General features: G+C 44.5%; 1 long non-coding RNA gene across 1 annotated transcript in view; it reads right to left on the reverse strand.

The window, feature by feature from the left end:
* Positions 1 to 21,758, reverse strand: part of LOC137380966 (uncharacterized) — a 71,473-nt gene extending 49,715 nt beyond the window's left edge. The window contains exon 1 of the long non-coding RNA XR_010977097.1: positions 21,710 to 21,758. This is a non-coding gene — a long non-coding RNA (uncharacterized lncRNA). The remainder of the gene's footprint in view (positions 1 to 21,709) is intronic.
* Between the last annotated feature and the right edge of the window lie 994 nt (positions 21,759 to 22,752).

The following is a 22,752-nucleotide window of genomic DNA, read 5'->3' on the forward strand; positions in this document are numbered from 1 at the left end:
GGCCACAAGAGCAGGTCAGAGGCTGGGAATTCTGTGGCAATTAACACACCTCCTGTCTCCCCAGTGCCTGTCCACCATCTACAAGGCATAAATGAGGAGTGTGATGGAGTACTCTCCACTTGCCTATATAGGTGCAGCTCCAACAACACTCAAGAAGCTCAACACCATCTAGGACAAAGCAGCCCGTTTGATTGGTACCCCATCCACCACCTTCAGCATTCACTCCCTCCACCACCAATGCACAGTGGCAGCATACCATCTACAAGATGCACTGCAGCAACTCATCAAGGCTCCTTCGACAGCACCTTCCAAGCCCATGACCTCTACCACCTGGAAGGACAAGGGTAGCAGATACATGGGAATACCATCACCTGCAAGTTCTCCTCAAAGCCACACACCATCCTGACTTGGAACTATATTACCGTTCCTTCACTGTGGCTGGGTCAAAATCCTGGAACTCCCTTCCTAATAGCACTGTTGGTGTACCTACATCTCAAGGACTGCAGCATTTCAAGAAGACAGCTAACCACCACGTTCTCAAGGACAATTAGGGATGGGTAATAAATGCTGGCCTAGCCAGTGATGCCCATATCCCCCGAACAAATAAAAAAAAGTGAATGACTGGAATTTCTCTGGACTTGCTGACTGCGTAATAGTTAATATTTGTTAACCACAGGAATGGAACTATCTTTATCACCATAGCTACATTAAGCTCTCGACAACCACAAACCCACTGTGACATGATTAATATGTATATATAAATTATTTGTACTGTCCAAGGCCATCCTAGATTACTTTATCATCCTGAGCTAATTTGCTTCATATTACACAAGGTTGTAAAACACAGTGCAAAATCTCCAAATATATAATCTTAAAGCATATATTTCAAAACCACCTTGATGTTATCTATTACATAGAATTTACAGCAGAGAAACAGGCCTTTCAGCCCAACTGGTCTATGCCATTACTTCATATGCCAAAGGAGTCTTCACCCACCCTACTTCATCTAAGCCTATCAGCAGAGCCTTCTATTCCTTTCTCCTCATGTACTTAGATAACTTCCCCTGAAATGCATCTATGCTTTTCGCCTCAACTACTCTCTGGTAGCGAGTTCCGCAAAATTACCACTCTCTGGGAAAAGAAGTTTCTCCTGAATTCCTGATTAGGTTTATTAGTTATCATCATCTTATGTTTATGGCCCCTAATTTTGGTTTCAGCTGCCTCGGCCCTAATCTCTGGAATTCCTTCCCTAAGCCTCTCCACCTCTTTCTCCTTCTTTAAGATGCTCCTTAAAACCTACCTCTTTGATGAGGTTTTTGGTCACCTGTCCTAATATGTCCATCGCATGTCACCATGCGGGCGTTTAATCCAGAATTGAAGTTAGTGACAAATTTTCTTTGATAACGCTCCTGTGAAGCACTATAGGATGTTTTACTACATGAAAGGCACTATATAAATGTAAGTTGTTGCTGTAATTTAAATTTCAAAGTGATGATACATTTTTCAACTGACAATGTTCACATAAAAATGCTCAATGTGCTTATTTTAATTGTCTCGTGTGATACTCGACATTCGGTATGACTATACTTCAAAAGTACTTCACTGGTTGGAAAGCACTTTGGAATGCCCTGAAGTCATGTAAGTTGCTCTAGAAATGCAAGTTTTTTTAAATCGTTTATTTTTCCAAGTTTATTGTTTACATTAAGAAAACATATGAACATACAAATTAGGAGCAGGAGTAGGCCACTCGGCCCCTCGAGCCTGCTCCAACATTCGACAAGATCACGGCTGATCTGATTGTAACCTCAACTCCACATGCTCGCCTACCCCCAATAACTTTTCACCCCTTTTCTTATCAATAATCTATCTATCTCTGCCTTAAAAATATTCAAAGACTCTGCTTCCACCGCCTTTTGAGGAAGAAAATTCCAAAGACTCACGACCCTCTGAGAGAAACAATTTCTTAAATGGGCGACCCCTTATTTTCAGACAGTGACCCCCTAGATCTAGATTCTCCCACAAGGGGAAACATCCTTTCCACATCCACTCTGTCAAGACCCCTCAGGATCTTATATGTTTCAATCAAGTCACCTCTTGCTCTTCTAAACTCCAGTGCATACAAGCCTAGCCTGTCCAATATTTCCTCATAAGATATCCCACCCATTCCAGGTATTAGTCTAGTAAACCTTCTCTGAACTGCTTCCAATGCATTTACATCATTAAATAAGGAGACCAATACTGTACACAGTACTCCAGATGTGGTCTCACCAATGCCCTGTATAACGAAAGCATAACCTCCCTACTTTTGCATTTAGTTCCCCTCACAGCAAACAATAACATTCTATTAGCTTCCCTAATTACGTGTTGTACCTCTATACTAACCTTTTGTGATTCATGCATTAGGACACCCAGATCCCTCTGCATCTCAGAGCTCTGTAATCTCTCACCATTTAGATAATATGCTTCTTTTTTATTCTTCCTGCCAAAGTGGACAATTTCACACTTTCCCAATTATACTCCATTTGCCAGATCTTTGCCCATTCACTTAACCTATCTATATCACTTTGTAGCCTCCTTATGTTCTCTTCACAACTTATTTTCACACCAATCTTTGTGTCATCAGCTAATTTAGCAACCGTACCTTCGGTCCCTTCATTCAAGTCATTTATATAAATTGTAACAAGTTGAGGCCGCAACACTGATCCCTGTGGCACACCACTCGTTCCATCTTGCCAACCAGAAAATGACCCATTTATGCCTACTGTTAGCTCGCCAATCTTCTATCCATGCCGATCAGTTACCCCCTACAGCATGAGTTTTTATTTTCTGCAATAACCTTTGATGTGGCACCTTATCAAATGCCTTCTGGAAATCTAAGTACAGTACATCCACTGGTCCCCCTTTATCCACAGCACATGTTACTTCTTCAAAGAACTCCAATCAACCTTTCACAAAACCACGTTGACTTTGCCTGATTATCTTGATTTTGTCTAAGTGCCCTGCTATATCATCATCTATAATAGCTTCTAACATTTTCCCTATGACAGATGTTAAGCTAACTGGTGTATCGTTTAATGCCTTCTGTCTCCCTCCCTTTTTGAATAAAGGAGCTACATTGGCTATTTTCCAATCTAATGTTACCTTCCCCAAATCTAGGGAATTTTGGAAAATTAAAACCAACGCACCAACTATCTCACTAGCCACTTCTTTTAGGATCCTAGGATGAAGTCCATCAGGACTCGAGGATTTGTCAGCCCGCAACTCCAACAGTTTGCTCAGTACCACTTCCCTGGTGATTGTAATTTTCTTGAGTTCCTCCTTCCCTTCCATTTCCTGATTTACAGTTATTTCTGGGATGTTACTTGTACCCTTTATAGTGAAAAACGATGCAAAATACCTGTTCAATTCATCTGCAATCTCCTTATTTTCTATTATTAATTCCCCAGACTCACTTTCTATAGGACCAATGCTCACTTTGTTAACTTTTCTTTTTTAAATATCTATCGAAACTCTTACTATCTGTTTTTATATTTCAAACTAGCTTTCTAGTACTCTAATTTTTCCCTTCTCCTTATTAATCTTTTGGTCATTCTTTGCTGTTTTTTTATATTCTGTCCAATCTTCTGAACTGCCTCCCATCTTTGTGCAATTATCTGCTTTTTCTTTACTTTTGATACTAACTTTAACTTTTTTAGTTAACCACAGATGGTGGGTACCCCCCCACCCCCCCACCCCGCCCTTAGAATGTTTCTTTCTCATTGGAATGTATCAATTCTGTGTATTCTGAAATATCCTCTTAAATTCTGCCACTGCATCTCTATTGACCTGTCCCTTAACCTGATTTGCTAGTTCACTTTAGCCAGCTCTGCTTTCATGCCCTCCAAATTGCTCTTATTTAAGTTCAAAATACTAGTCTCCGACCCACTCTTCTCTCCCTCAAACTGAATGTAAAATTCAATTATATTATGATCGCTGCTACCTAAGGGCACCTTCACTATGAGGTCATTAATTAATTCTATCTCATTGCACAATACCAGGTATAGTATCACCTGCTCTCTGTTTGGCTCCAGAATGTTCTGTTCCAAGAAACAATCCCAAAAACATTCTGTGAACTCTTCATCTAGGCTACCTTTGCCCATCTGATTTTTCCAGTCTATATGTAGATTATTGCCATACCTTTCTGACAAGCTCCCTTTATTGCTTCCTTTATACCCCGTCCTACCATGTGGTTACTGTTAGGCGGCCTGTACACCACTCCCACAAGTGACTTCTTGCCTTTATCATTTCTCATCTCCACCCAAACCGCTTCTACATCCTGGTTTCCTGAACTTAGATCATCCCTCTCTATTGCACTAATACCATCAGTAATTAACAGAGCCACCCCTCCACCATTCCTAGTTTCCTGACCTTCCGAAATGTCATGTATCCTTCAATATTCAGACCCCAATTTATGTCATCCTGCTGCCATGTCTCTTTAATGACAATCAGATCATACTTATTTATTTCTATTTGCACTCTCATTTCATCTGTTTTGTTTCAAATGCTACATGCATTCAGATATAGAGCTTTTAGTTTTGTCCTTTTATCATTTTTGTAACCTCTAACCTTGACTGCTGATTTACTCTTTGATTTGTACGCTCTGTACCTTCCTGTCACAGTCTGTTTATCATTTCCCATATTAATACCTTTCTCTCTTGCCTTGTCTCTACTCTTTGGTTTACCATATCTTCCCAAATTTGATCCCTTGCCCCCATTATTTAGTTTAAAACCCTCTCTAACTCCCTAGTTATGCAGCGCTCTAGAACAGCAGCCCCAGCACAGTTCAAGTATAGACCATCCCAAAAGTACAGCCTCCACTTTCCCTAGTACTGGTGCCAGTGCCCCATGAACTGGAACCCACTTCAACCACACCAGTCTTTGAGCCACGCATTCACTTCCCTAATATTATTTGTCCTAGGCCAATTTGCAGGTGGCTCAGGTAATAATCCAGACATTATTACCTTTGAGGTTCTGTTTCTTAATTTGGTGCCTAGCTCCTCATACCGACTATGCAGACCCTCCTTCCTTGTCCTGCCTATGTCATTGGTACCTACATGGACCACTGGATCCTCCCCCTCCCACTGTAAGTTCCTCTCCAGCCCTGAGCAGATGTCCAGAACTCTGGCACGAGGCAGCAACACAGTCATCTGGACTCTCGCTCTTTGCTGCAGAGAACAGTGTTAATCCCCATCACCATACTGTCCCCAACTACCACTACTTTTCTTTTTGCTCCCCCCACCCCCGCTTGAACGGCTTCCTGTACCATGGTGCCATGGCCAGTCTGCTCATCCACCCTGCAGACCTTGCTTTCGTCCACACAGGTTTCAAACACCTCAAACCTGTTTGACAATTGAAAAGGCTGAGGCGCCTCCACTACTGTCTTCTTGGTCCCTTTACCTGCGTCACTCACGGTCACACCCTCCTGTCCCTCACCGCTGACCAAAACAGACGACCCTATTCTAAGGAGTGTGACTATCTTCTGGTACAAAGTATCCAGGTATCTCTCCCCCTCCCTGATGTTGCGTTGTGTCTGCAGTTCAACTTCCAGATGAATAATCCTGGTCCTGAATTCCTCTAGCTGCTTATGCTTTCTGCAGACGTGTCTGTCCTGGATTGTGTTGGCGTCCAAAAGATCCCGCATTCCACAGCTGCAACACAACACCTGTCCTGTCATTGTTACTTATGTTATTTAGTTAATTTACTTTAATTACTTTCTTAATTAACTTAGAATAATTGCTATGTATACTAAAATTTACTTTGCTTGTTATGGTGTAATTTAGTGATGTGTTAAACATTTGACACAATTGATAAAGTAGTTGATGGAAGGGTGACAGGTGGCCACATTGTTGGCAGGAAATGATAAAACAATGGGCTATGGTTTGGGAGGCAGGTGTTCGGTGGGAAAAACTGCAAGGCGCAACTTCCACTTGCCCATGGGGATCATGTCCCTAAAATAATAACACCTGGGTCTAGGATTTCCTGCATATTTGTCCTCAGACATGGACAATAGGAGCACAAGGCAAATACCCGGCTTAAAAGATTGCAAAATGTTGGGAGTAAGTGAGTTATGTGCATAGATTACAATGCCACTAAATCTCCTTTCCCTTTTATGATCATCCACCCATCCGTCCAAGTGAATCTACACCCATAATCGTGGCTCCTCCCTCTAAACCCAGCAACTACAGGCCAGTCAATTTAACCTCGATGGTGGAAAGGTCTTCTGGTTCTCAAAGTTAGAAACAATTGCACTGTAGGCTTAAAAATGCTGGAGCTCTTTGTTTGTTTTGTCGAGCTCACTATGCTGCTTGGTATAGACTGCTTAGACTGGTGTAATGTAACACATCGCATGACTCCAATGCAGCAGTGAATGTAGCACCCTGGAATACATTTACACATAACAATTAGCTCCTCGGCCATCGGCGGGACCCAGAGTTGCATTTTATAGGAGGGGTTAGGCAATTATTTAGTTGACGTCGGTGCTGTTACCTCTATTAAGGACAGCTGCCTGCTCCCAGGAGCTGCTGACCAATCAGAGGGCAAGCAGCTCAGAAGTCTCAGCAGCACCACTGGGAGCGGTGGCCACTGCTGAGACCCTACCTGGAAGAAGAGGACGCCATGGAAGGATCTCGCCCTCTCAACTAGCTAAGTGGGGGCTGAGGGCACTGTGGCTAGTCAGGCAGTCCCCATCAAGGCAAGGAAGGGTGCTGTTGCCATGGGGTGACCGTTGCTGCTGGGGGCCCCTCCTTGGGTCAAAGAGCGCCCGGATAGGAGGGCCCACCCCCCCACCACTCCAGACCACTGAGAGGCTGGTAGAGTTTATGTGGTCCATCCATCACTGGTAAAATTCCAGTGGCGATGGGAAGAGGGCCTTAATCAAGCCACTTAATTGGCTCAATCTACCTCTGGGCGGGAGATCATTCGCCAGTTCCCTGCCATTGGCAAGATGGCATGGTGGTGGGAAGACAACGGGCACTCCAAACCCTGCCTTCCCGAGCAATTCTATGGGACCCCTCCCCCACCCTCCCCCCCATCTCCCAGCCTGTCCCCAGGGGTCTTGTAAAATTCCACCCATGGATCCAGTGGAATTTGGAGCAGTACCTTGCCATTCCAAAAGGGGGAACTAGAGGTTCAAAACAGGCTGAAAAGATACCAACAACCTTTTCAATTTTGATTCTGGGATTGGCATGCCTACTTAGTAACAGCAATCAATGACTCTGAGATCGACTGTCATTGGACGACTGATTCACAGGGCTCTCAGCAGGCGTAGGTTCTATCGGAGGCAACTTCTGACAGAATTTCCAGGCTTAGCGTGGGTGGGCCAGTCAGAAAGATCTAACCTCATTCTGGAGGTACAACTTTCTGGGGAGTCTAATTGGACCGCAATCAAACCACCCTAAACTGCCACCCCCTCCCACCATGATTGTGCCAGAATTCTACTTCCCCCTCTCAGTTGATAGAATTTTCAGGCTCATTCCTATGTGGGAAGGTTTCTGATTGTGATAACAATGTTCGAATTTTAAACACACTGGCCAAGGTTTTCTGTTATGATTTCTCCCCATTTATTTTAATGGACAGAAAAACTGCAGGTCGAGCGCTCAAGAGGAAAACACTGTCTCTATCAGAGAGAACCTTTGTCCTGATCAAAAGCAGCCTAGAATTATAAGGCAGTCACATAAATCTGGATTCTCCTCTGTGACCCTGGCCAGATGAAACATCTTAGCTGCATCTACCCCATCTATCCCTTTCAGTATTTTGTAGGTTTCAATGAGATCACCTTTCATTCTCTGAAACTCTAGAGAATACAAGCCCAGTTTCCCCAATCTCTCTTCATAAGACAGTCCCGCCATCTGGGGAACAAGTTTGGTGAATCTTCGTTGCACTCCCTCTATGGCAATAATATCCTTCCTAAGGTAAGGAGACCAAAACTGCACACAGTACTCCAGGTGCAGTCTAACCAAAGTTCTATACAATTAAAGTAAGACTTCACTACTCCTGTACTCAAATCCTCTTGCGATAAAGGCTAACATACCATTATCCTTCTTAATTGCTTGCTGCACCTGCATGTTAGTTCTCAGTGACTTACTGACAAGGACACCCAGGTCCCTTTGTATATCTACACTTTCTAATCTTTTACCATTTAAGAAATATTCAGCACATCTGGTCTTCCAACCAAAGTGGATAACCTCACATTTTTCCACATTATATTCCATCTGCACATTCTTGCCCGCTCATTACGTCTTTCCAAATCCCCTTGAAGCCGCTTTGCATCTTCCTCACAACACACATTCCCACGAGTTTTGCATCATCCACGAACTTGGAAATATTACATTTTTTCCCCATATCCAAATCATTGATATATATTCTGAACAGCTGGGGCCCAACCACTGCTACCTGAGGTACCCCACTAGTCACAGCCTGCCAACATGAGAATGACCCATTTATTCCTACTCTCTGTTTTCTGCCTGTTAACCAATCCTTGATCCATGCTAGTATATTACCTCCGATCCCATGTGCTTTAATTTAGCTAACCAACCTCCTGTAGGGGACTTTATCAAAGGCCTTTTGAAAATCCAAGTATACCATATCCACTGACTGCCCTTTATCAATTCTGTAAGTTGCATTCTCAAAAAACTCCAACAGATTCGTCAAATCCCATTCATAAATCCATGTTGACTATGCCCAATCGGATCATTATTATCCAAGTGTCCATATATCACATCCTTTAGAATAGATTCTAGCATTTTCCCAACAAATGATGTAAGGCCAACAGGTCTGTAATTCCCTGTTTTCTCTCTCCCTCCCTTCTTAAATAGTGGGGTGACATTTGTGACCTTCCAATCTGCAGGAACCGTTCCAGAATCTATAGGATTGTGAAATTTAGAGAGATGGGAAAATTAACGGAGATTTTTAATCGCTCCACCATTGGTGCCATACCTACAGCTGCCTAGGCCCTAAGTTTTGGAATTCCCTTCCGAGACCTCTTTGCCTCCTGCTTTCCTCCTTTAAGAGGCTCTTTGAAACTTACCTCTTTGATCAAGCTTTTGGTCATCTGCCCTAATATCTCGTTATGTGACTTCTTGTCACATCCTATTTTATAACACTCCTGTGAAGTGCCTTGGGGCATTTTATTACATTAATTATAAATACAAGTTGTTGCTAGTGTTGATGGATGGCAAAAATTCTGAAGACTTTGGAAAGCCTCAGTAGGCACCTCAGTTGTTTAACAACTTTTGACAAGGCTGCAGAGGCAAATGAATGAGAGGAGTCAGGAACAAAGTCAAGGAAAAGAAAACCCAAGGTGCATGAGTCAGTGAGGAAGCTATGGTAAAGTCAGCATGAAACACCCTGTTTAATTGCTATCCTGAACTGGAGGTGATGCTAAATGAGCGGTTTGTTAGAATCCATGCTGTTAAATGCTAGAATTCAGGTTAAAACTGCAAGTCTAATTTATTTAGGAATATGGGACCTCTAATCATGTGCCTTGTATCCCCATAACCTTTGTCTTTATCAAGCTCAAGTTGCCTCCCATGTCTGAAATATTTCTCTTTGGATTCTAATTCTCATATCTCCCTTTCTCTGTGATCTCTTCTTGCCTTATGTCCCTGCATGCACTCTCTGCTCTTCTGACATTAGCCTACTTTTCATTCCCAAATCCATCTGCTCCATCAACAGCAGCTGGTCCTTCAACTACTCTTTTCTCTGGATCTTCTTCTCAGAATCATTTACTTTCCCTCCCACCCTCTGCCTTCATCAGTGTCCTAAACACCTTTTATACTCTGTTGCCTCTTTCAGCAGTGTCCTAAACACTTTTCTTACTTCCCCACCCCGAACTTAATCAGTGTCCTAAAGATCTTTCTTACTTCCCCCCCACCTTCTCCCTCCCCCGCTTTCATCAGTGCCCTAAGCATCTTTCTCTTCAACCATGTGTTTGACTCCTCACAACCTTGTCCCCTTTCTCCATCCTGCTAGTGACCAATCAATGAAGGCTCTGAGATACCTCTGTATGTACTACTTCAATATTCCTTCTTCGAATATGGGCATCACTGGCAAGACGAGAATTTATCGCCCTTCCCTATTTGTCCTGATACAACTGAATGGCTTGCTCAGTCACTTCCAAGGACTGTTAAGAGACAGCCACATTGGAATGGGACTGGAGTCACACATAGGACAGACTGGTTCAGGAATGGCTAATTTCTTCTCCAAAGGCCATCAGTAAACCTATTGGATCTTTACAGCAATCTGACAGCTTTGCGGTCACTTTTACTAATGCCAGCTTTCTATTTCCAGATGTCTTAAAACTGAGTTCAAGTTCTCAAACTGCTATGGTGGGATTTGAACTCACATGTATGGAATACTATTCCAGTAATGAGCACTATCAAAATTTAAGTTGTTGCTGTTTATGGCAGTTCAACTGAGAGGGATTGCAAAGATGCACTTGTCTAGATTTTCTAATGATTTGAATGCAGGGGTAGCCCATTTCAAATAAGTGGGTTTCTGCAAGCATTAAAGTAATGTTATTCGGAAAATCTAGATGATTCTTTAGAAATAGCACTTGTGCTGGTAAAAATAAGTGCATCGGTGTCATTTTAGCTTTCCATTGACTTTGGACAAAGTGCAAAATGGGCGGCCGATCTGGTCTGTTTACCGCTGTGTGAATTAAGTTAAAGTCACTGCCCCCCCCTTCCCCCACACCTCCCCCCCCCCACCCCGCATCCACCCACCCAGGTTCCCTGTGACTAGGCCTTTTACGTGTTGAAGTGAGTGTGTGGTTTAGGAATCTTGTACTGGTTTTCAAGTGCTTGTTGCTATCACTTGTTGAATAATAGTTAGATATTCCATTCCGTTCTACTGTCATGCTTTCTCTCGACGAATAAAATACACAGAACAAGCAATATTTTAAAAGAGAAAATTGTTGACGACTAGTGGAAACAAGCAAGGAACAATCAGATAAACAGTGCTCTTATTGTAACATTCCCAAAAGTTCTCTTGATCCAAAGGCTATTTAGATTCTAGTTAACAGTGTGGTGAAGTTACTCTTAACACATTAAGGACGTGTTAAACAAGAGTTAATTTTTAGTCCCCTTTTTTGGATACATTGGCAGCTCCACAAAGCTTAACACTGAGCACTTTCTCTGTGGTAACTAAGGTTACCTGCAGCAATGCCACCAGGTTATTTGATAACCAAGCATGTAATGAGCTGGGATCTGTAATAGTTGGGTAATACTCCGACTGCAGTGCCCATGCCTCTGAATGCTCCAGGTAAATCTAATGCATCTTACACACACCTAGGACTTGCACTAGCACTAATATATAAGGAGGATTGCACTCTGCAAGTAGTTGGGATGTTTTACTATGTTACAGGTGCCATATAATGCAAGTTGTTGTTGTATTGCTCAATCAAAGTGACGATACAGTGAATTCCTTTTTAAAATGTGTTTGCCTTGTCTTTTAACACATATGAGCTTGTACTAAGGGAAATATCAATCAGAAAATTCACTGCACGAAGAAACTGGGAGGGCGGCACAGTGGCACAGTGGTTAGCACCGCAGCCTCACAGCTCCAGCAACCCGGGTTCAATTCTGGGTACTGCCTGTGTGAAGTTTGCAAGTTCTCCCTGTGTCTGTGTGGGTTTCCTCCGGGTGTTCCGGTTTCCTCCCACATGCCAAAGACTTGCAGGTTGATAGGTAAATTGGCCATTATAAATTGCCCCTCGTATAGGTAGGTGGTAGGGAAATGTGGGGATGTTGTAGGAATATGGAATTAGTGTAGGATTAGTATAAATGGGTGGTTGATGGTCGGCACAGACTCGGTGGGCCGAAGGGCCTGTTTCAGTGCTGTATCTCTAAATAAATAAAAAATAAATAAATAAAATACTGGGAAAAGGACAACTGCAAAAATTGGAAGTCTGAGAGAACGGCAGGAGTTTCTGTACGTTAATCAGTATCTGCATGAAGAGGGCAGACTGATGTTTCAAATATGACTTTTACAAAAGTGCTTTTGGTTCCTGTTGTGGGATGACCTTAAGAAGACCTTATGACTGGACCACCTTAAGGACTACAAGTGCAGATCATCAGAGGAAGTGATGGCAACTCACATTGTGGGTGGAGCCCGAGATAGTAAGATGGGTTCAAATGTGCTCGTGCAGTAACTATTTGTGTATATATGTTCCAGTTCTGTTATAATAAACCCTACATTTATTTTGGATCTTGTTTTTTTTATTCATTCATGGGACGTGGGCGTCACTGGCTATGCCAACATTTATTACCCATCCCTAATTGCCCTTGAGAAAGTGGTGGTGAGCTGCCTTCTTGAACCGCTGCAGTCCATGTGGGGTAGATACACCCACAGTGCTGTTAGGAAGGGAGTTCCAGGATTTTGACCCAGCGACAGTGAAGGAACGGCGATATAGTTCCAAGTCAGGATGGTGTGTGACTTGGAGGGGAACTTGCAGGTGGTGGTGTTCCCATGTATTTGCTGCCCTTGTTCTTCTAGTTGGTAGAGGTCGCGGGTTTGGAAGGTGCTGTCGAAGGAGCCTTGGTGTGTTGCTGCAGTGCATCTTGTAGATGGTACACACTGCTACTGTGCATCGGTGGTGGAAGGAGTGAATGTTTGTGGATGGGGTGCCAATCAAGCGTGCTGCTTTGCCCTGGATGGTGTCAACTTGAGTGTTGTTGGAGCTGCACCCATCCAGGCAAGTGGAGAGCATTCCATCACGCTCCTGACTTGTGCCTTGTAGATGGTGGACAGGCTTTGGGGAGTCAGGAGGTGAGTTACTCGCCTCAGGATTCCTACCCTCTAACCTGCTCTTATAGCCACGGTATTTATATGGCTACTCCAGTTCAGTTTTCGGTCAATGGTAGCCCCTAGGATGTTGATAGTGGGGGATTCAGTGATGGTAATGCCATTGAATGTCAAGGGGAGATGGACAGATTCTCTCTTGTTAGAGATGGTCATTGCCTGGCACTTGTGTGGCGCGAATGTTACTTGCCACTTATCAGCCCAAGCCTGGATATTGTCCAGGTCATGCTGCATTTCTACATGGACTGCTTCAGTATCTGAGGAGTCGCGAATGGTGCTGAACATTGTGCAATCATCAGCGAACATTCCCACTTCTGACCTTATGATTGAAGGAAGGTCATTGATGAAGCAGCTGAAGATGGTTGGGCCTAGGACACTACCCTGAGGAACTCCTGCAGTGATGTCCTGGAGCTCAGATGATTGACCTCCAACAACCACAACCATCTTCCTTTGCGCTAAGTATGACTCCAGCCAGCGAAGGGTTTTCCCACTGATTCCCATTGACCTCAGTTTTGCTAGGGCTCCTTGATGCCATACTTGGTCAAATGCTGCCTTGATGTCAAGGGCAGTCACTCTCACCTCACCTCTGGAGTTCAGCTCTTTTGTCCATGTTTGAACCAAGGCTGTAATGAGGTCAGGAGCTGAGTGGCCCTGGCGGAACCCAAACTGAGCGTCACTGAGCAGGTTATTGCTAAGCAAGTGCCGCTTGATGGCACTGTTGATGACACCTTCCATCACATTACTGATGATTGAGAGTAGGCTGATGGGGCGGTAATTGGCCGGGTTGAACTTGTCCTGCTTTTTATGTACAGGACATACCTGGGCAATTTTCCACTTTACAGGGTAGATGCCAGTGTTGTAGCTGTACTGGAACAGCTTGGCTAGGGGCGTGGAAAGTTCTGGAGCACAGGTCTTCAGTACTATTGTCGGAATATTGTCAGGGCCCATAGACTTTGCAGTATCCAGTGCCTTCAGTCGTTTCTTGATATCACATGGAGTGAATCGAATTGGCTGAAGTCTGGCATCTGTGATGCTGGGGACTTCAGGAGGAGGCCGAGATGGATCATCAACTCGGCACTTCTGGCTGAAGATTGTTGCAAATGCTTCAGCCTTATCTTTCGCACTGATGTGCTGGGCTCCCCCATCATTGAGGATGGGGATATTTGTGGACCCACCTCCTCCAGTCAGTTGTTTAATTGTCCACCACCATTCACGACTGGATGTGGCAGGACTGCAGAGCTTAGATCTGATCCGTTGGTTATGGGATCACTTAGCTCTGTCTATCGCATGCTGCTTATGCAGTGTGGCATGCAAGTAGTCCCGGGTTGTAGCTTCACCAGGTTGACACCGCATTTTGAGGTATGCCTGGTGCTGCTCCTGGCATGCCCTCCTGCACTCTTCATTGAACCAGGGTTAGTCTCCTGGCTTGATGGTAATGGTAGAGTGGGGGATATGCCGGGCCATGAGGTTACTGATTGTGGTTGAGCACAATTCTGCTGCTGCTGATGGCCCACAGCGCCTCATGGATGCCCTGATTTGCATTGCTAGATCTGTTCGAATTCTATCCCATTTAGCACGGTGATAGTGCCACACAACACGATGGACGGTATCCTCAATGTGAAGGCAGGACTACGTCTCCACAAGTACTGTGCGGTGGTCACTCCTACCAATACTGTCATGGACAGAAGCATCTGCGGCAGGCAGATTGGTGAGGGCGAGGCCAAGTATGTTTTTCCCTCGTGTTGGTTCCGCCACCACCTGCCGCAGACCCAGTCTAGCAGCTATGGCCTTTAGTACTCAGCCAGCTCGGTCAGTAGTGGTGCTACCGAGCCACTCTTGGTGATGGACATTGAAGTCCCCCACCCAGAGTACATTTTGTGCCCTTGCCACCCTCAGTGCTTCCTCCAAGTGGTGTTCAACATGGAGGAATACTGAGTCATCAGCTGAGGGAGGGCGGTAGGTGGTAATCAGTATGAGGTTACCTTGCCCATGTTTGATCTGATGCCATGAGACTTCATGGGTTCCGGAGTCGATGTTGAGGACTCCCAGGGCAACTCCCTCCCGACTGTATACCACTATGCCGCCACTGTGCCGGTGGGACAGGACATACCCGGGGATGGTGATGGCAGTATCTGAGACATTGTCTGTAAGGTATGATTCTGTGAGTATGACTATGTCAGGCTGTTGGTTGACTAGTCTGTGGGACAGCTCTCCCAACTTTGGCACAAGCCCCCAAATGTTAGTAAGGAGGACTTTGCAGGGTCGACAGGGCTGGGTTTGCCGTTGTCGTTTCCAGTGCCTAGGTCGATGCCGGGTGGTCTGTCCAGATTCATTCCTTTTTATAGACTTTGTAGCGGTTAGATATAACTGAGTGGCTTGCTAGGCCATTTCAGAGGGCGTGTAAGAGTTAACCACATTGCTGTGGGTCTGGAGTCACATGTAGGCCAGACCAGGTAAGAACAGCAGATTTCCTTCCCTAAAGGACATTAGTGAACCAGATGGGTTTTCCCAACAATCGACAATGGTTTCATGGCCATCATTAGACTAGCTTTTTAATTCCAGATTTATTAATTAAATTCAAATTCCACCTTCTGCTGCGGTGGGATTCGAACCTATGTCCTCAGAGAAATACCCTGGGTCTCTGGGTTACTAGTCCAGTGATAATACCACTCGCTGCCACCTACTTGTTTGTGGTGCTGTGACTCTTAACAACAGCTCACACACCTCGGGACAAGTAATATTATATGGTGGTTGTGTCGGGATCTACTTATTTTTTCTGAAGACCGCCGAACATCACATCGTGGAAACTTTTGATTTTTCTTGAAGAATACATCAAGTAAGAGAACAAGGAATGGCAAACAGCCTACCCAAGTGGCTGAAGATCCAGCAGGAGAGCAGCTGGCAAGAAATCCCACAACACTGCCGTGAGCCAAGAGCACATCCAGGACCTGGGAGGTAGGAACTCTGAAGTACAGCAGGCAATTTGCCTGGAGATCAGAGCTTTCAGCTATCTGACAGTGAGTCAAAAAATTTTAAAAGCTGTATCTGAAGCCATTACTGTTATAGTTTTCCCAATTTTTTCAGCTTTTTGGGCAGGGACTAAGCTCAAAAGAGTGTGTTGTGGGTGGGGCTTCAGCCCAATAGAGCACGAAGGACTCGACAGCACCATGGGAGGAGAAGCACAAATTTAAAAGACTGATTGTGGCAGCTACAAGTACTGCAAGTTGCCAGCCTTCAAAAAAGCCCTGTTTAAAAAAAAGGTCATTCACTGAGGCAATAAAAAAAATTGCACAGCTATGACAATTGCTACAGTTACCAAGGCTCTGAAGTCTGTTAAGCCTTGTGGCAACTGTGGCCTGACTCACCTAATTCGCAGTTGTCCAGTATACCAGGACCAGTGCAGAGTTTGTAGCATGTGAGGATATTGGACAAGGCAGTGCAGAAGCTCAAATACTGCACACATGAATGGTGGCAAATCACAGGCAGAGAGAACGTCTCCAAGAAAGGATGGAAAACACAACACAAGGTATGCCAACACACAACAAAAGCCCAAGAAGGTACATTAGGTCAGCAGAAAAACAGATTGCCAGGAGGACATTGATAAAGAATGTACTCATGTGAACAGTGAGCAAATATTCCACATAGTCAATTTAGATTAGCATCTCAACGCTATCACGCAATCTGAGGCATTCACCGTGATCGGGATTATATGTCCGCAGAAGAGTTGCAAGCATATGCTCAGAGTAAAAATCGACACTGGGGCAAGTGTAAGTATTTTTCCCATCCATATACTGAAGGACATGTACTCCAAGAAATGGGAATCCAAGTTGTGACCCACCACAGCTAGGCGGACGGCCTACAATGTTTCGCCAATCAGGTGCATTGGAACGATAACCTTGCAGTGCAGCTATGGGAGCTCTGAATGGCTGCCACAAATGTTCTACATTGTAGACATAGGACTTCCAGTGTGTCGCTGTCCACTAATTATCACCATACATGAAGTCAGTAATGCACCAAAGATGGCAGAAAATATCCAGGTCGAGTGTGTCAGGTCGGTGCATGTAAAAGACGACACAAAGGCTGTCACTCCTGGCATGAAGAGGCCGTGCGATCAGGAGTCTCTCCTCAGACTTCAGTTTGTTGAAGCAAGTACCCAGAGGCCAGAGGGATTGCCGATGATTGGCTATATTGCCAGTCATCATTTTTCCAAGCTCTCCAAACGAGAGAAGAAGCTCACGACAACCATATCCAGATGAATAAGCCACCTCTACATTTTAGAGACTGTTAAATTTGCTTATCTGTAAATAACGGGTTGCTCAATCATGTATAGTTAATCTGAACCACAACATCCTTGTTTATTGTACATATGTTTTATTTCTGGAAAAAAGAGTAATGTTGTGGGATGACCTTGAGACTGGACCACCTTAAGGACTGCAAGTGCAGATCATCAGAGGCAGTGATGTCCAGTCACACGTGACCGGTCAGTTGTGGATAGAGCCGGAGATGGTAAAATGTGTTCAGATATGCTTATGTATATATGTTCCAGTTCTGTTATAATAAACCCGACATTTACTTTGAATATTACTTGTAGTCTTGTGACTTTTAACAGATCATATACCAAGTGGCAAGTAATATTACAGTTCCCTTTTTAAAAACAAAGATGAAGAAAATTTTAATCAGTTATCAGTATGCTGTTGCTTTACAGTAACAATTGCCTTTAAATAATGCCTCAACCTGGTATAACACCTCAAAGAGCTTCAGACAATGAATTACTTTTCAAGGACAGTGACTGCTACATAGACAGAACTACACTTAACAACGCTGGTATCATTTCCTTGAAAGACCTAGGGGTGAAATTCATCCTGTTGATAAACTGAGTGAAAAAAGTCAGTGTGAGCATGATATAGGCAGAGTGTCAATTTGTTCTCATGCCAATTTTTTGATTAAAATTTTTGACAGAATGAATGTTACGCTTCTCCTTTGAGTGATATAAGCCTAAATATGCTTTTGATCCAGTGAAAATTTTAATTCATCACCTACTTTAATCAGACATGATTCTGATCTTGCTGCTAGTGTCAGTATTGGTGCCAATAATGTTATGTTCCTCTGTGTTGTGGAGCTAAAAGATTAATTTACTTGGCCAGTGGGGTGAATCGTCTCACTGCCAGATGAATTTATGTAAACACACTTTTAAACTGCTCTGTTCTAACTGGAACATCGTGAAGGAATAACTAAAAGGTGACCAAGCCCCACCGAATCTTTCATCCATACCCTCATTAACTTGATGGGATAGATTTTTCAACTTGCCATCCAGGCATAAAAGTGACATTGTGGATTGACTGCCCATTATAGAAACCACCCAATTTCATTTCCATTGAGGTGCCTGCACGGTGACCACTGTGCTGAACTTTATCCTCCCCCAGTCCTACAATGCTTCATGAACACTGTGTTCTTCCAACTCTGGCCTCTTGTGCATCACCTCCCCCACTTCCTTCGTCCTTCCATTGTGGGGGGTGGGGGGGTCATGCCTTCAGCTGACAAGACCCTAAGCTCTGGAATACCGTCCTTAAACCTCCATCTTCTGCTTTAAGATTCTCCTTAAAACTGACCTCTTTGACCTTTGGTCACCTGACCGAGTGTCCTGTTATTGGGCTCGGTGTCAATTTTTAGCTGATTACAGTCGTGTGAAGAGCCCTGAGACATTTTTCTACATTAAAGGCGGTATAGAAATGCAAGTTGTCATTGCCATGATGCTTTCTCTGGTCCTGCAATGATCTCCAGTTACTACCCTTACCTCCAGTAACCTCTCCCTATTCCACACCCACATCAATGTGTATATAATACGAGGCACTCATGTTGCTGCACACTCCAGGCCTCTGAACAACACATTTGTGTCTGTATAAGTTGCTCTGCCAGACACCAGAACAGCTGAATGCTGTGTACTTAGCAATTTAGCAAAGGTTGAAAAGATAAATAACAGCTAGGCTTATATGGGTCAGCATCACAGCCTCAAACCAAGCACTCTCTGTGACCACAGCGTTCTCAGGAACTTTGACCATCCCCCACCCCGCCCTCACCTCATGCCACCCTTGTCCAATCCCCATCCATTCCCTCAATTTATCAATAGATTTTGAAAATTGATCAATGGCCGGAATTTTACACCCCCCCCCAAAAAAAGCGGGAAGGTGGCGGGGGGTGGGATGTAAAATGGAGCAGGAGGCTGGAGGCGGGGGCCTTCCCAACCCACTCCTGCCTCCATGGCCACTTTATGCAGGGAGGCGGCGATGAAAAACGGCCCACCCGCCCCAAGTAAAATTAAGGCCCTTAAGTGGCCACTTAACAGCCACTTAAGGACCTCCGCCCGCCACCACGGGGATTTTACCCGTGGCTGGTTGGGCAGCCCAGGCCCGAGAGAAGGAGGCAAAAGCAGGCAGCTCTCTGACGGTCTGGGGTGGGGGGAGGGGTGGCAGGGGGGTCTCATGATTAGGCACCCTGTTCCCGACGGAGGGCCACCCCCGCTGCCCGAGCCACCCCCAGCACCCTACACGCCCCCCCATCCAGTCCCCCAATTCAACCACCCTTGCCTTGCCGGGGCCCAACCAATCACCCCCAGTGAGGCACTAAAAGCTTACATTCGTTCCGGGCTCCCCGACATCTTCTTTGCGATGGCTGGGTTGCAGTCCCAGCAGTGGCCACCGCTCCCGATGGCGCTGCTAGGACTAAGAGCTGCCGGCCCGCTGATTGGCTGACAGCTCCATTAGGCGGGACCTCCTGCCTCAATGAGGTAGAAGTCCCGCCTCAGACCAATTGAAGGCTTTGGGACCGAAAAATGCGGATTGGATCCCCAGGCCAGGCGGAGGTGAGTACGCCACCGACTTTTCAATTGGTGAATGGTTCCCGTCCGCCAAAATTTCCAGCCAATATATCTTCTCCATCGTGAAAAATGACTTTTTTTAAAAGATTCCGATAGTTGTTTAGACAACCAAAGAGGAGTTTGAAACCTAACCCAAACTTCTTTATTTATTTGCTAACATTTTGTTCCCTGACTTACTAACATCACTCTGCCCTAGAAAGGCAGTACAGCTGAATGATCTCAAGATGTGGAGATGTTAGTACTTGACTGAAACCACTTCGACTGACTGTTTACAAATTGCATATAAACACCGGGAATAAGGAAATGGTTTCAAAGTAGCTAAAAGTGCGAGATTGACAAGGCTAAGGCCAGGAAACTCCTTGGAGATGCTCCTGCTTTGCTGGCATTAGTTTGTTGAAAGTGCGACGGAAATCACATTTACACATGTATTCATGAAGCAGAATTTCTCCTTTGTGACCATCTCTAGAACACACCTCTTTATCCAAGTGTTTTGTCACTGCTCTTAATACCTCCTTCTTTGTTTTGCCATCCCACCTTTCTCTGAAAGCACAGTATAAATGTTGTTGTTTTGGCAGCATTAGGAAAAACACTGTGTGGGGAAATATCACCTCACCAGCTACATGATTAAGCACCATTTAGCTTCCCTATTTTAACAATAAACAATTCTTTGCCTTTAGGCAAAGAGATTCCCTCCATTCAACAGCAACTTGTTAAATTAAATTTCCTCCATGTGTTATATTAGGAAATCCTAACCGGGCCTTTTTAATTTATTTTTTTTCTCCCTAGGTTTCTATCAGCGGCCACACATTTACTTGGGGGTTGGGCGCAGCCAGGGTATGATTCCTTATTCCAGGGGTTTCCTGACTCAGAAGGGACTCAGCATTTCACCGGAGGTTAACATCCCAAGGAGATGAGGTGAGATGAGCCAAGTGCCTGAGTGAGTCTTGCTGGGTTGGGATAGGATTCTATTTGGGTATTCAGATCCAGGACCCTGCATAAGTGGCACAACTATAGTGCACCTTCCCGATGTCATCCTGTCTCTTGACATCAACTCATGTGACTTTTCCAACTAGACCCTTCATAAAACCTCTCCTGTAGGTGTCAGGGTACTGCAGCAGGCTGGCCACACACTGCAGCAGCAGAAAGCTCCTGTAGAGTCCACTGCATACTCAGAAGCCCTGAGATGAGGACAACTTGTCGCCAGAAGCTCATGATATCACAGAGCTGCTAAGCACCATTGATGTTCTTGGTCGTCAAGCTATACCTCAGCACAGCTCTAGGTTACAGCCCAGAGTGGCAAGAGGGGTAGGCTTGGTGAGAATAACCAGCATTTGCTGAAAATATATATGTGCACAGTAAAAGAAAATTGTGATATAAAGTTGATATTTCAGACATTGGCCCTTTATCTTAACTTCATCAATCTGATGAGTTTGAACCTGAAACTTTAACTTGTCTGTTCTCTCCACAGATGCTGACTGTCCTGACAAGTGTTTCTAGCTTTTTTTGTTTCTAAGACTTACAGCATCTGAGGGCTGAACCACTATTATCCCTGCCAAAGTTAAAAGTTCCAGCTGGAGATTTTTTTGGGGGAAGTCAGTTCCAAAGTCTGTCCATTTGGGCTTAATGTTTGAAAGGATATTTGAAGATCAGTTTGCAATGAGAGATGGCATTCCTTCTATGTCTCCTTACTGAACTGTTGCATTCTTAATCAGACACCTCAGGGGCTCCCCCTCCTTTAATCTGAGGGTCAGCCTGAGCATAACATGATCACAGCTCATCGCATAATTGCTTGGGACTATTTGATCTGTAATAAGACTGACTAACATCATATCTGTGCCTGTGCTCAGCACCGGTGAGCTGCAAAGTGTGGCAACTGATGCTGTTCTCATGCCTGTGACAGTATAACACCTGAGGTTGGGTCAGAACTGGGCCTTGCGCCAATGGACAATGCAAGAGGATGACAACCAGCGCTAGCAATATCACTGAGACGATGCTCACCTTAGTTCTTGAAAACTCCAGAGGGATCTTCCCAGCCACACACCCCTCTACTTTGTGCCACTCAGGAAGCAACTTGCCAGAAGTAGCAGGTTAGGAGCTACAGCAAATAAGGCACAAAGGATAATGATGGTGGTTAGAAACAGTTGAAGTTAAAATGTGTAAAATGATTGGAAACTTTTGTTGAATTTTGTTGTGGAAAGTTAAAATTGTTCGACCACATTGATTTCAGGATTCATTCCGCATGATTGAAACTTATTGGATTTAGACTATGACATATCAGAGTGTGAAATCTGTACTTTGGAGGAAATGTGAGGTTTGATGAGGTGGTTGGGGATGAAAGGAGGTGCAGGTGGGGTTAGTGTAGTTTAATTCAGTTTCTCAATTTTTATTTACTGAAAGCACTCAGCTATAATTTGTAGTCTCTTTTCTCTGGCTGTAGGCTGATAGCTTTCTTACTCCACCTCCTGTCCAGTGCCCCCTCCTCCTGATGTTGGCATGGTGGGCTCTCTTCTTCATCATTATGATTATCATTTCCTTCAGCTTCGGGAAGTAGCAAACGTTCTGCTTAGTGACATTATCAATTTCAAAGCTAGCTACCATGATTCTAGAGACTCTGTAAAATTGGACTGCTCACACTCTTTAATTTACATGTTCCACAGAGAGGTAATAAACTGTGATGCTCACCATACAGTGGTGTACTGCTGACTGACTAATGTGAAAAGGTTGCCCAAGCTGCCTGGAAAGATCCGATGGCAAAATCATTGAAGTCAGTGGTCACTTTCACTGCTACAGACATGTTGTTTTTCTGGCACAAGTGAGCTATAAGACTTCAGCTATCAGCTGGTATAACTCCCCAATAGCATAGAAGCATAGGAACAGAAGTAGGCCATTGAGTCCCTTGAGCCTGTTCCACCATTCAATGAGATCATGATCTGGCCTCTGAGGAGAACTGTAGCCTTTGGAGGAACTGATGTTCAGAGCAATCTAACTAATGCCTTTTCAGTCTGTAAACCTTGTTGGAGTGGTTGTCTACACATAAGAAA

This window comes from Heterodontus francisci, chromosome 20 (genome assembly GCF_036365525.1).
Source record: "Heterodontus francisci isolate sHetFra1 chromosome 20, sHetFra1.hap1, whole genome shotgun sequence".
NCBI lineage: Eukaryota > Metazoa > Chordata > Chondrichthyes > Heterodontiformes > Heterodontidae > Heterodontus > Heterodontus francisci.